Source organism: Pinus tabuliformis, chromosome 1_2 (genome assembly GCF_031772625.1).
Source record: "Pinus tabuliformis cultivar Carrire ecotype Pingquan chromosome 1_2, CPIR1, whole genome shotgun sequence".
Classification (NCBI taxonomy): domain Eukaryota; kingdom Viridiplantae; phylum Streptophyta; class Pinopsida; order Pinales; family Pinaceae; genus Pinus; species Pinus tabuliformis.
In genome coordinates this window covers 1,043,944,696-1,043,957,473 of record NC_142298.1, presented here as the reverse complement: position 1 = coordinate 1,043,957,473, position 12,778 = coordinate 1,043,944,696, and the positions used below count along the sequence as shown (strand labels likewise).

Genomic DNA, 12,778 nt, shown 5'->3' with positions numbered 1-12,778 from the left:
GTCAACTCTTCAGCTACCAAAGTTTGACTATTATGTTTCTTACCAACAACCATCTGACCAGAAATATCCCGAGGGAGTTGGGTTCCCTCCCGCAATTGCAATGCCTTAACTTGGGAGACATCGAGCTGACAGGTACCATTCCCTCTTCCTTGGGTCGCCTCACCCATTTGCAAGAACTTTATCTTTCCCTAAATGATTTGTCAAGTCACATTCCCACATCTTTGTAAAATATATTAAACTTGAAATTTCTCGATTTAACGAGAAATCAACTTAGTGGAGATATTCCAAAGTTTATTGGAAAGTTCTCTAACATGGTATTACTCGGCTTAAGTTATAACAAGACGAGTGGGATCGTGCCAATAGAGTTGTCTAAGTTATCTTTTCTCGAATTATTAATTTTGAATAACAATCAACTATATAGTGGCAATGCTATAAATATGCCTTTTCTCACTACTCTTACTAATTGTTCCTACTTAACAAATTTATGGTTGCACAATAATAAATTAAGTGGTATTTTGCCACCTACTATAGGTAGAATTTCTACTAATTTATCTATATTAGGATTATCAAATAATAAAATACAAGGAACATATCTCCACATATAGGTAATATTAGTAGCCTAACCTTATTAAATTTAAGTGAAAAAATTATAAATGGTAATCTTCCACCATTAGGAAAACTTGTAAAAACAGAAATATTGTATTTAAGTAACAATAATTTACAAGGAAACATACCTGACAATTTTCAAAGCTTAGAACACCTTGGTCTCTTGGACCTTAGTGGAAATAGTCTCTCTAGAAAGATTCCAAATTCCCTTTCACTCCTTAAACAACTAAGAAGACTCCATCTTCATCACAATAAGTTATCAGGGACCATACCTTCCAGCTTAGGAGATTGTATAAATTTGGAATTGCTTAACCTATCTCACAATAGGTTCTCCGGAAGTATACGACATGAAATTGGGAAAATTTCTAATCTACAATTCTATTTGAATTTGTCATCGAATGTGTTATCACTGAAAATGCTGTAGTTAAAAATTTTTAGCCTGGCTTAAAGAGTGGGTGTTTTCGCAGCGCCTGAATTCTTTTCACCAGTTTCGCAGCGCTACCTGTTTGAGTGGTTTCGTAGCGTGCTACGAAACTGGGGATTTGTTCGAGTTTTCATTGAAGGCCCAGACTTCAGGGGTTAAACCTTGTATTCAAATGCATGAGAAGGATGGAAGCGAATGATTAAAGTGAATTATTAACTGGAACTACATCAGCAATATAAATCAAGGTGGTAATGGAGAAGTGGCTCAAGGCTTTGCTGCCTTTTCTAATACACCGGTTGCTTATTCTGTTTCCTCTTAGTCTATCATTTCAATGTTCACATAATGGTTGAAGAATGATTTGTCACCTTAAATACTGGTATTTGTGAGATCGCTTTGGAGATTACAAATTGGGTTGTCATTAATTGTCTTCCTAATGAAAGAGTTCTTTAATTCATGGAGAATTCATTAGAGGGCCAGATGCTGCCAGCAGACTCAAAGCGGTTGTTTGAAAAGCATGTTGTTTCTTTAGTTCCTTTCATTCCAAATCTCATACTGAATGTATTCATAGACTGGAAAGAAAGGCTATTGAAGGCTTTTACACGAGCATTTGCAGAGTGTAACTCAAGTTCGACAATGAAGCTCTTATACCTCTCGTCAATTGAAAACATGTTTTTTTTCATGATGTACGAGATAAGTCTTCTTCTAGTGTTTCTAAGAGAAATGGTCAATTTGTTTCCGAAGCTATTATGGAAGCTGAGGCATGACAAACCCAACGCATCCAATGCTGTATTAAGGGTTCTTCTTCATATTGGTCGTTCTGCTCCTGTAGATTCTATGCTGCTTGCAGAATATACGAAATTACAGCCAGTGTTACAAATAGGCAGCGTTGTGTTTATTTTTGCAGGGGATCACGTTTTTTTTAAACTGAGATACACAGCACCTCCTTAATGCACGTTGGTTCATTATTAATGCACATATTGAAGACATGAAAGTGCTCTTTTGAAATGCGGTGATCAATGCCAGGTGTCAAGTAGTTTTATAATAGTTTGATTGCTACAAGACCGCCATTATTAGTGGCACAAGAGCTGGTATTAGATTAACTGGTGCCGTTAAAAGATAAGTGCGCATTAAACAAAAACAAAAGAAGGATGATGCCATTCCTAGAAAGAGAGGAGAAATCGTTGTCGTAAAGACAAGGAAGCACATGGCAGAGCTCGAAATAGAAGAATTTCCTTTGTCAAGGTGGATGGTATTATTTAGATATTGTCTTCTACAAACGTGGTAACGTGCCGGTTACATGCTCCAGCTGGCGACCAAGAAACTTCTCAAGCTCCACAGAAGTTTTGGAGTTTAAAGAATTACCAAAGCACAAGTTAAATTCAGAGGGAGATTGTAAATATTTCAAGAACCATGGCTCTCAGAAGATTTGCGCTACATTAGATTACATTTATCACACTTTTGATAAGTATGCTATTAGTTCTGCACTCTGTAGCGGAAGTGTTAGGAGGGCGATGTGTATTTTGTGGATCAGGGTGCTCACATTGCATTAGATAATGGAATTGTGCGAGTCACCATATCAAAACCAGCGGGGATAATTACAGGCATACGTTATGGAGGGCTTGACAATTTGCTCGAAATTCTCAACAAAGAAACGAACAGAGGGGATCATGTTTTGTAGTGAAGCGACCCTTCATCTCCAACCCAATGGTCAGATTGTGGATAGTCTAGTCGTGGGTTGGTTGATCAGTGGTATCTTGGAGCGCACTCTAGAGCAGTGCATCACAGAACTTGTGCAATCACGGCAAGCAAATAACAGTGAAAACAAATGTAAACTAATCTCATACTGACAGTGCGATTAATGGAGCATGTTGAAGTTTCTCAGATTTTGTACTGATGTGCCAGTAATTGAGTCATAGTGAGAAAGTATGCATTAAAAAAAGTGTGACTTGATAACAGAGATCGATATATGTTGTGCATTGCAGCGAGTGGAGCTCCCTCATAAACCTGTAATATGGTGCATCTTCTCTGCAGGGAATGAGTCTATGCACATAGATAAGAGCGATTAGACTGAAGACTGAGTTCTGAGCTATCAAGGGCCGAGTTCATTACAGATTTGAGTGGCTGGGGTATCATCTTTGTGTGGCTACCCGGAGGAGATGATCTTCACTCTGACCCTGAGTCTACACATTGTTGGTGTTGCGGCCATTTTCTGGGCTGAATGCAGCTCTGAAATCAAGCTCTGTAACCAAGGACTGAAAATATAGTTATGTTCTCTTGGAAAAATATTGATATTTAGAGAGTAAGAGCTACCAATTTTGGAGTCAAGCTGATGAGAATGGGCTTTTCTCTATAGAAAATGTTTGCCTTGGTACCTACAATCTCTATGGTTGGGTGCCGGGTGTTCTTGGTGACTATATGAAAGAAGGCTTGATTAACATATATTCAGGTTGTAGGATAGATGCTGGAATTTTGATCTATGAGCCCTCAAGAGATGGCCCTACTATATGGGAGATAGGTTTACCAGATCGCACTGCTGCAGAATTTTTCATTCCAGATCCCAAGCCTTGCCACATCAACAAATTATTTCTCAATCATCCTGAAAGGTTCCGGCAATATGGCCTTTGGAAAAGATATTCTGAAATCTTCAAAGACAACAGAGGAGCGACTGAAGGATTATTTTATGACATTTAGTGATTTAGTGGAAGTGGTGATCATGAAGGATAAGTTCACAGGCAGGTCACGAGGGTTTGGCTTTCTTGTTTTTGCAGATCCAACTGTGGCAGAAAGACTTCTCTTGGATTCCAAGCACAACATCGATGGCCGAATAGTGGAAGTTAGAAAAGCAATTTCCAGAGATGAGCAGAATCACATAAATAGGAGTAGGGATATTACACATGGTTATAGTGGCCAAAATCAAAGTAGGACAAAGAAGATATTTGTGGGTGGCCTACCACCCACTGTTACTGAGAATGACTTGAGGGAATATTTTAACCAGTTTGGTACAATCACCCATGCAGTTGTGATGTATGATCCTGTAACTCAATCATCTCGAGGGTTTGGCTTCATCACATTTGACTCAGAAGATACTGTAGATATTGTTGTGCAAACACCCTTTTATGAGCTCAATGGGAAGATGGTTGAAGTCAAACGATCAGTGCCCAAGGAACTTTCTACTGGCCATGGTCGTTTTCCTGTAGGTAGAGGGAATTTTAGTTTCAGCAATGCGCGTGACTTCAATTCTACTCCAATTCCTTCAGCGGGCCATTTTCCTCCAATGAACACTGGTTATAGTGCTGCAGTGGGAGAAACAGGTAGCTAAACAGGATTATTTGCAAATTGTTGTTCATTTGTTGGAATGAAGAGATCATTAATAAATGTAGCACAGTGTTAGCAGAAAACCAGTGAGGAGGACTGTGTTTTTAAATCACACAGCAGTTTCGTAGCGCGCTACGAAACTGCTGTAGGTGATGTTTTCAATGCAAAATGAACAGTTTGACCAGGAATGATTAGAGGAGAGACACTTGTACATCAAGGCAGAATACAGCTCATCTGAAGACATGGTATGGTATTTGGTAGCAGCGTTCAAAGTTATTAAAGAGTTGGGAACATACTTCTACACTTTCGGAAAGTGCTGGGAGACAGAGACCGTTAAAATAGGAGCACATCTTGTGGTCAATTAATGAGCCATCAGCGCTTTCAAGCATCCCAAGTCAGCATTCATCGCATCTGTAAGCTCAACCATCTCAACTTAACTAAAGGAGGACAGCTGTCACAGCATTCAAGAAAGCATCAAGCCTGCGAGGAGAAAAGAATTAGTGTTTTAGTTTGATTAGGACTTTATGTAATTACAGCCCAGCATGTTTGTAATTAATGCATTAGTTAGTAGCATGTAGGAGTAGTTAATAGGGCTTTCGAGCTCCCTCTAGAAAGGGAGGAATGTATTCATATAAATAGAGGAAATTAGGATGTAAAGGGGGTTGGATACTTTATAGAAAAACAGTGTTGTTTTGGGCCATTGTAAGACCTTTTTTTTGACAGTAATAGTAAAACAGAGTTATTCTCTTCTCAAGATTCTCGAAGGATTGTCATGTTCAAATGTAGTGATGGTGTTTTATACTTTATGTTCTTTTATAGTCTTGTTGTAATGCAATCACTCAGAATTCATAATTATATGCTCTGACTTCCTGTGTATTCAGCAAGCTATGTTTTGGTGGAGTATGTTTGACATGTAATGCTAAGAGCCTTGATTTCCATGAGATCACTGTGTTTTCCTTGTTTACTTAATATTATAGACTCCATAGCCCAATGAGAGCCAGTTTGATGTGTTTCCAACCAGTTATGCTTTCATAAGTGAATAAAGAGTTAGCCATCTAGTGTTTGAAGGATTTTATCAAGAGTTGTGAGAGAGCCCTCTCTGATCAAAGAGGCTAATCTTTGGTCTAAAGATAGGTTGAAATAGTTACATGAAATCTTACTTGGTTGCAGCCCTCAGTAGTGATTTTGTGATAACAGAATGTATTAGAAGGTTCCTTGCCCACATATATTGGTAAAATTGCAACGGCTCAAGCTATAGACATTTATTTCAATCAATTGATTGGGGCAATCCCCCCTACACTTGGAAGTTGCAATGAGCTACAATTATTGAACTTATCTCACAATTCCTTCCAAGGGTCTATTCTAGAGTCACTTAGAAATTTACAAAGCCTTGCAAGTCTATACCTCTCTATGAACAACTTATCAGGTATAATACCAGTGGTCACACTCAAGAATCTAAAAATGTTTCAAAGCTTGAATTTGTCTTTCAACATTTTCATAGGGGAAATTCTAGAAGGATCGTTTTTTGCAAATAGAAAAATTGTCATGTCCTTAATTGGAAATCGTGGCCTTTGTGGACCACAAGTATTTCAACTGCCTACATGTCAAATTGTAGAAATTCCCACTGTAGATCAACACATTATGCAATATACTAAAACACAATACAAGATCTACTTCTACAACACTTTGCGGAAGCTTAATCGAATTGACCAAGATCAAGAGAACACATATGACTGAGAGTGAGAAAGCAATCACAAATAACACAAAATAAATATCATGAGGAAAGCCTCAGCCTAAAACCCCAACTCTGTATTATCACACAAGTGGAAATCTTGTTCAAGTTACAAAAAGAATTAGCTCTCAAGCTATCCTGCTCTCTTTGCAATCAAACAATACAACTCACAGACTGAATAAACATAGTATATGTCCTCCTCAAGCCCTCCAAGCCTCCTATTTCCTTGCGCAATTTTTCTTGGGGTCCAATGATGTCACATGTGTGAATTGGCCTCATCACACTCACTGTAACCTCTAATCTAACTGCGCAATCCTCAAGGAAATAATTCCTTCTGCATGCAAGGAATATTCACAATGGAATATTCTAGCAACTAATAGTACACTGCCCCTCCATCTGATCTCAACTGGGTCTTTGTCTGAACTGACATGCATGAGTTATTTATGACAGAATACTCAGTTATCTGAAGTGCAGTAGTTACATGCATGCAAGCATTAACTAATTGAACTTACATTAATTCAACAAACTGTTTGAATTAATCTAACTGGACTTGACTCAATTAACTAAGTCAACTAATTACAACTCAATATTACAACTCACTCTTATCTCTTTAATTGATGGATAAATTCCTCAATTAATGGAGAAATTGTTGCATGTCCCCACATAGACTTCAAGTTTGATTTTCCTTAACTAATTAACTCAAGATGAATTAATTAATTAATTTACAAACTACTGCTAAGATCAAATTCGAATTTTACTTCACTATTTTAGTATAGGGACTGACTAAAATAGGAAGGTATCTCGAAATGCTATTTATAGAATTCTATTTTTAGCACTTCCATTTTTCCACCCATTGTTGCTAAGATCAACACTAGTTGAACTACTATTTATAGTAGTGCTATTTTTAGAAATTCTATTTTTAGCATTTCTTGTTGCTATTTTCAACAAAAACACCTAGACATCATTCTTCACTTGTGAAAAGACTGATACTGCAAGTGAGTGGAGTTGCTACTTTTAAATTATGTTGTTTTCTTTTGGGATTCCTTTGGAAAAGAAATATGCGTATGAAAAAATTTGATTCCTCATAAGCCATTTTGAAAAGGTTGGAGCACAAAAGGATCTCATATCAAGAGCTTCATATAGCATCTAATGAATTTGTCGAGGCCAACTTGTTGGAAACAGGGAATTTTGGTTCAATTTATAAAGGAATTTTGAGTGATGGTGCACTTGTTGCTGTAAAAGCTTTCTAGTTGCTAAAGGACAAGGCTGAAAAGCATTTTAAAGTAGAATGTAGAATATTGCAAAAGGTTTAACATCGAATTATGGTGAAAATCATAACCTCATGTTGCAACATTGATTTCAAAGGTTTAATGTTCGAATTTATGTCTAATGGAAGCCTGGAGAAGCATTTGTATCCTAGTACAAATGACAACAATGGTGAAGATGCATGTGAAATGGGACTAAAGACATGATTGGAAATTGCAATAGATGTGGCCCATGCCATTGAATATCTCCATCATGATTCTTTTGTGCAAGTAGTTCATTATGATTTAAAACCCAATAATGTGCTTATTGAGGAAGACATGTTGGGGAATGTAACTAATTTTGGTATTGCGAGATTAATTGATGAATCCTCCATCGAGTCACTTACTTCATCACTTTCTCTGAAAGGATCTATGGGCTATATTGCACTAGGTATGACATTTAGAATGTTGAATGTTTACTTTCCATTTCTAAATGTCTCATCTGCATTTTTGTTTGGAGAAATAGAGTAAAATTTGAATGTTATCATGAATGCAAAGTATGGATTCGGTGAGCCAGTGTATACCAAAGGAGATATTTATAGCTATGGTATTTTGCTATTGGAAATTATTACCAGGAAACGACCAACTAATGATATGTTTTCTGGAGACCTGAACTTGCACACGTGGGTAAATCTGGCCTTTCCAAGCAGAGTAAAGGAGGTAATTGATCACAACCTTCTTAGGGAGGTGGATGGAGATGAATTTGAAGAAAACAATGTATTCAATTGCATATCTTCTCTTATACATGTTGGTTTGGTTTGTTCGAAATATTCACCCAATGAATGACCAACTATGAGAGATGTGGTAATGGTATTGGAGAACCTTAGAAATGATTTGGGGGCAAATGTAGTTGCTTCTAGGAGATTAAGGCAAAGGATATCTAATTTTCTTAGCAATACAAATCCAACATGGAATGGTACACATGCATCAAATGCCCATAGTTCTTCTTCATTTTAGTTTGTGAAGATTGCAATACGAGAAGATTTCAATATTTCCATTGTGCATACAATGACACTTGTTTTTTTTTTTAAGTTATAATCATTGAAGTAAACTTCTATTAGTATTTATATTTATATGTCATTATTATCAAAATAAAAACATACATGCTTTTGTGACATAATATTATGTGGATTGCAACTGTACATTGGTTTATTTTATTGACCATTCATAATGACAATGTTTTTAATTGTCTCAAATTAATTCCATTATTTATTTGTCTATAAATGAAAAGATATAATTAAAAAATAACAATCATCTATAACTTATAAACACATTTTTTTAGCTCAGCAAATTAATTTTATGAATTATATTGGATTTTAATTACACTTTTGATATTATTTTTAATTATTTGACCAAACTTTTGTTCATATTTACAATCTATTTATGATTATTATTAATGTGAAAATTAAATGTTTTAATAATACTTTATTAACCAAATGAAAAGAATATATCTTAATGTGATTTATTACTATTATCCATGATGTTAATATTCATATCTACAAAATAAGAACCTCTCTCACAAAATGTGATATGAAACTAATTGTATTATCTTTAGAGCGGAAATTAATGGATTAATATTTTAGATTCAACCATAACTAATTTTTTTATGTCATTAACAATAGTTTAAATGTTGAATTCCCATTTATATGTGATTTTTTAAATTTTCAGGTAAATCAAATTGATGAAACATCAATAACAATTCTATTCTTTTAAATATATAATTTGATCCATTTAAATTTCAGTTATATATAATTTTTTTGTATTATCAATAAAAATTTAAAAGTTAAATTCTAATCTTAAATATGATTTTTTTAATTTTCTTATGAATGAGATTAGTGAATCATTAATGGAACTTGATGGTGAACTGTATACAATGCATGAATCTTTAAGTATACAATTTTGATCTAAAAATCATGTTGAAAGACATGAAAAATTATGTTACAAAACTATGACATATTATAATTTTTAACAATTTAGAACTTTTTTTAGATATATTATAGTTATATCATCTATAAATTTTATGTCCCCATACATTGTTGGAGACATGTCTGAGAGATTTCCCTACCCTTTCAACCCTTTGTTTCTTCAAAGGACTTTGGTTGACCATGTAGATACTTGTCTTCTTGTAATAGGGCTTCTTATATTCTAGCGAACACTTCAATTTGATAGTTAATGTTATTGACAAAAAAATGGGATATGGAAGACGTTTTATTCTATGCTCCTATTAATAAAGTAGTGAGTGATGAAAGTTAAGGTTTTATGCTAAGTTGGACTCTCTAGCTTCAAATGGATAGAGGTTTCTTGAATATGGTATAAATATGTTATTATTTCAAAATCGTAAATCACATTGATTTCATTTCATAAATTTGTAAGTGGTATGTTCATTAAATTTATCTCAAAATACCTTTTTTTTTTTCTAAATAAGATTAATTCTATTAAAGATATAAAAATAATGTTACATGGAGGCACCGGCCTCTGCAGATCCTATCTCAGAGAATTTACCAAGTATTCGCAAACAGTGACTAAAAAGGCGACTGCCCTTAAGGGGAAACCAATCCAAAAAAGTGAGCTTCCCACGCAGGGGACCCAGCTTATAATTTCCATGTTTGAGAGTTTTTTCAGCAAAACAAGAAAAAACCAAAAAGACTCCATGTAACTACAAATACAGCTTAAAATAACAATGAAGACCCCAGATAGGGTGACCTGGTGTCTAAAAACCTGGAAAAAGAACCGTAGTTCGCTAGGTGTTAGCAGGTGGTAGGGGCTTCTCCACAATGAGACACCCGTAAGCATAAGAGTCATCATTGGCTTGCTGTTGTCCATTGGTCGTGGCATCCCGCTACTCTTTGCCATCTGGAGCATTCGTCCCATCTGCCACCTTCCCATTGCCACCCGAGGTGTTACTCGTTCTGTTCAGGGCTTCCAGGTTAGAGCAAGCAACATCCATCCTATTCCGAGCATCACCCTGCGAGCTATTCCGCCTGCTATCACCCGTCCTATCTGAAATGATGCTAGCCAGGACAGTATTGCATTGAGGTTCCTCCCTGAAGGTGATAGAGATAGTGGCGATTGTACAAGGGTAGTCCAGGGTGCATCTGAATTGGAATTGGGTGGAGTGAGAGGGATTCAACGTAGGCTCATAGTCAGCTTGTGGGTGTTGGGTCTCCACATTATGTCGATGGCCAGCCCTCTGGGCCTGTCCTCTTCCACTACGGGTGATGGGATAGTGACCCCTGCTATGATCCACAGTCGAAGGCGAGGAGGAGTCCGTTTGAGTCAATTCAGATAGGGAAAGTGAGGGAGGGTGAATTGCTCTCCCTCGACTGCTTCCCCTGCAGCTTCTCATTTTGTGCCTCGGGCGGGGCATATTGGCTTGGTGAATATCTGTGCGCTAGGTGCTTGGAGGAGTTAGAGAAGGGATGGAGTGGCTTGTGGAGGTAGGGGAGTGAGGAATATGATTACCTGAGGTGAAATTGAGGGCCGAACAACAATTCTATAACAACAAAGCGAGTTGTGAAAGAAATGAGCACCGTTAATTAGCTCAATGCAGCAAAGAAGTTGACATCTTCTCCCCGTGGCTGTTCTAGATATCGGTTGTGCCGCTGCGGGAGGGAAAATGTAGGCAAGAGGAGACAGAGTAGGGGGGGACACAAAGCATTCTCCATCTTAAGGACCAGAACTAGAAGTAGGTTGCCTCCGCTCTCTCCCTCCATTAATGTTTTTTGGTTTTCAGGCTTCATTGAAATGCCAAAATTCTCGCGATGGGCATCTCAGTAGCAGTGCGGGTGGCCATGTGGCCATACCACTTGCTCGCCCAGATGATCAGTGTTGTACCATCGCCATTAATCACCCGCATCCGAGAGGTTTGCTTCTTTATGCACTTGGGCAGTGCATTCCTGTAATTGAGTGCTATCATTAAGGATGGTGAGGGATCCTGATCTAAGTACTTGATCGTTATCTACCCCTGTATTTGCCAAAAGATCAGCAACCTTGTTGCCCTCCCTCTTCACATGATTGAAGGTGATAGCTCTTCTATTTTTTAACCATTGCTCAATGAGTTCTAAACGAGCTGCCAGTCTCCAACTAGTAGCCACTTTAGAAGCCGGGGTCCCCAGTTGAATTTGATTAGCCATGTTGATGAGGATTTGGGAATCCCCTTCGATTATAACAGGGTGAAAATTGTGTTGATGAGCCAAACAAAGTCCCTGCCATAGACCTTCCAGTTCTGCTGAGTTATTCGTGTCCCAGCCAATTGATCCATAATAAATTAAAAGAGGGTTACCTTCATGATTCTTGAATATGCCTCCATAGCCTGCTTTGCCTGGGTTGCCTTTTGAGGCACCATCAAAGTTTAATTTCATCATGCCTATTGGGGGTGGATTCCATTGAGTGGAAGGCCTAGAAGTGGTGGTAGAGATGTTGAGATCATCCTAAACTGAAGGATCCGGATATTCCAATTCTCCTAAATATTCCATTCTTGTGCCTGAGTGGGAAGATCATCTACCTGCCATTTCTGGAGAGCCAAGGTTTCTTGAATATTCTGGCACAGATTGCTCCAATTGATGTCTAGGGGAGTGCATTGATTCTTAAAGATTTGCTTGTTTCTTTCCTTCCAGATTGTCCAAAGAATCAGACTCGGAAGGATTTTCCATAGAGAATTTAGTAGCTTGTTGTTGTAGGGAGCGAAGGCCCATTTATGGATGGTGCTGATAATGTCCCCTGAAATTCTATAGGTTCTTTGACACCTAAAGCTGAGTTTTTCCCATAATGTGTTGGCCAAGTTGCATGAGTCCATGAGATGCTGAATTGTTTCACTTTGCTGATTATAATTGGGGCAATATGTGGGTCCGTGGAACCCTCTTTTAATGAGATTTTCCCATGTGAGGATTCTTTGATGACAAAGCAACCATATGAAAGTAGATACGTTGGGCCATATTCTAGGGGTCCACATATGTTCCCAGATTGGGTCCATGGGTTCTTGTGTGTGAATCATCAACCTATATGCCTCCTTAGTTGAGAAAATTTCCTTGCAGGGTGTATCCCCATCTTAAAATGTCTTTTTTGTCTGAATATCTGATTTTCCTATTGTTGAGCTCTATGTTCATTTCTTTGTAGAAGTTCTTCGCTTCATGATGAATGATATTTTCTACCTTTTTCCATTGCCTGTATCCCTGATTGATATGTTGAGTCCAGTTCTGAGAGACTTTTTCATTTTGATGAATAGCATGTTCCTCAAGATTTTGGGGATGGCTGGCTTCAAATAATTTGGGTCGTTGTTTCCATGAGTCAACCCAAAATCAGGCAGTGCCTCCGTCTCTAATCTCCCAAAACCTGTGCTGTTGTATCATTTCCCTGTGTTGTTTTGTGGCATTCCAAATTAGAGAGCCTGCATCATTA

General features: G+C 37.4%; 1 pseudogene; it reads left to right on the top strand.

Annotated features, from left to right (window-relative positions):
* Positions 1-3,644: 3,644 nt before the first annotated feature.
* LOC149209701 (heterogeneous nuclear ribonucleoprotein 1 pseudogene) lies at positions 3,645-4,349 on the top strand (annotated as a pseudogene).
* The last annotated feature ends 8,429 nt before the right edge of the window (positions 4,350-12,778 follow it).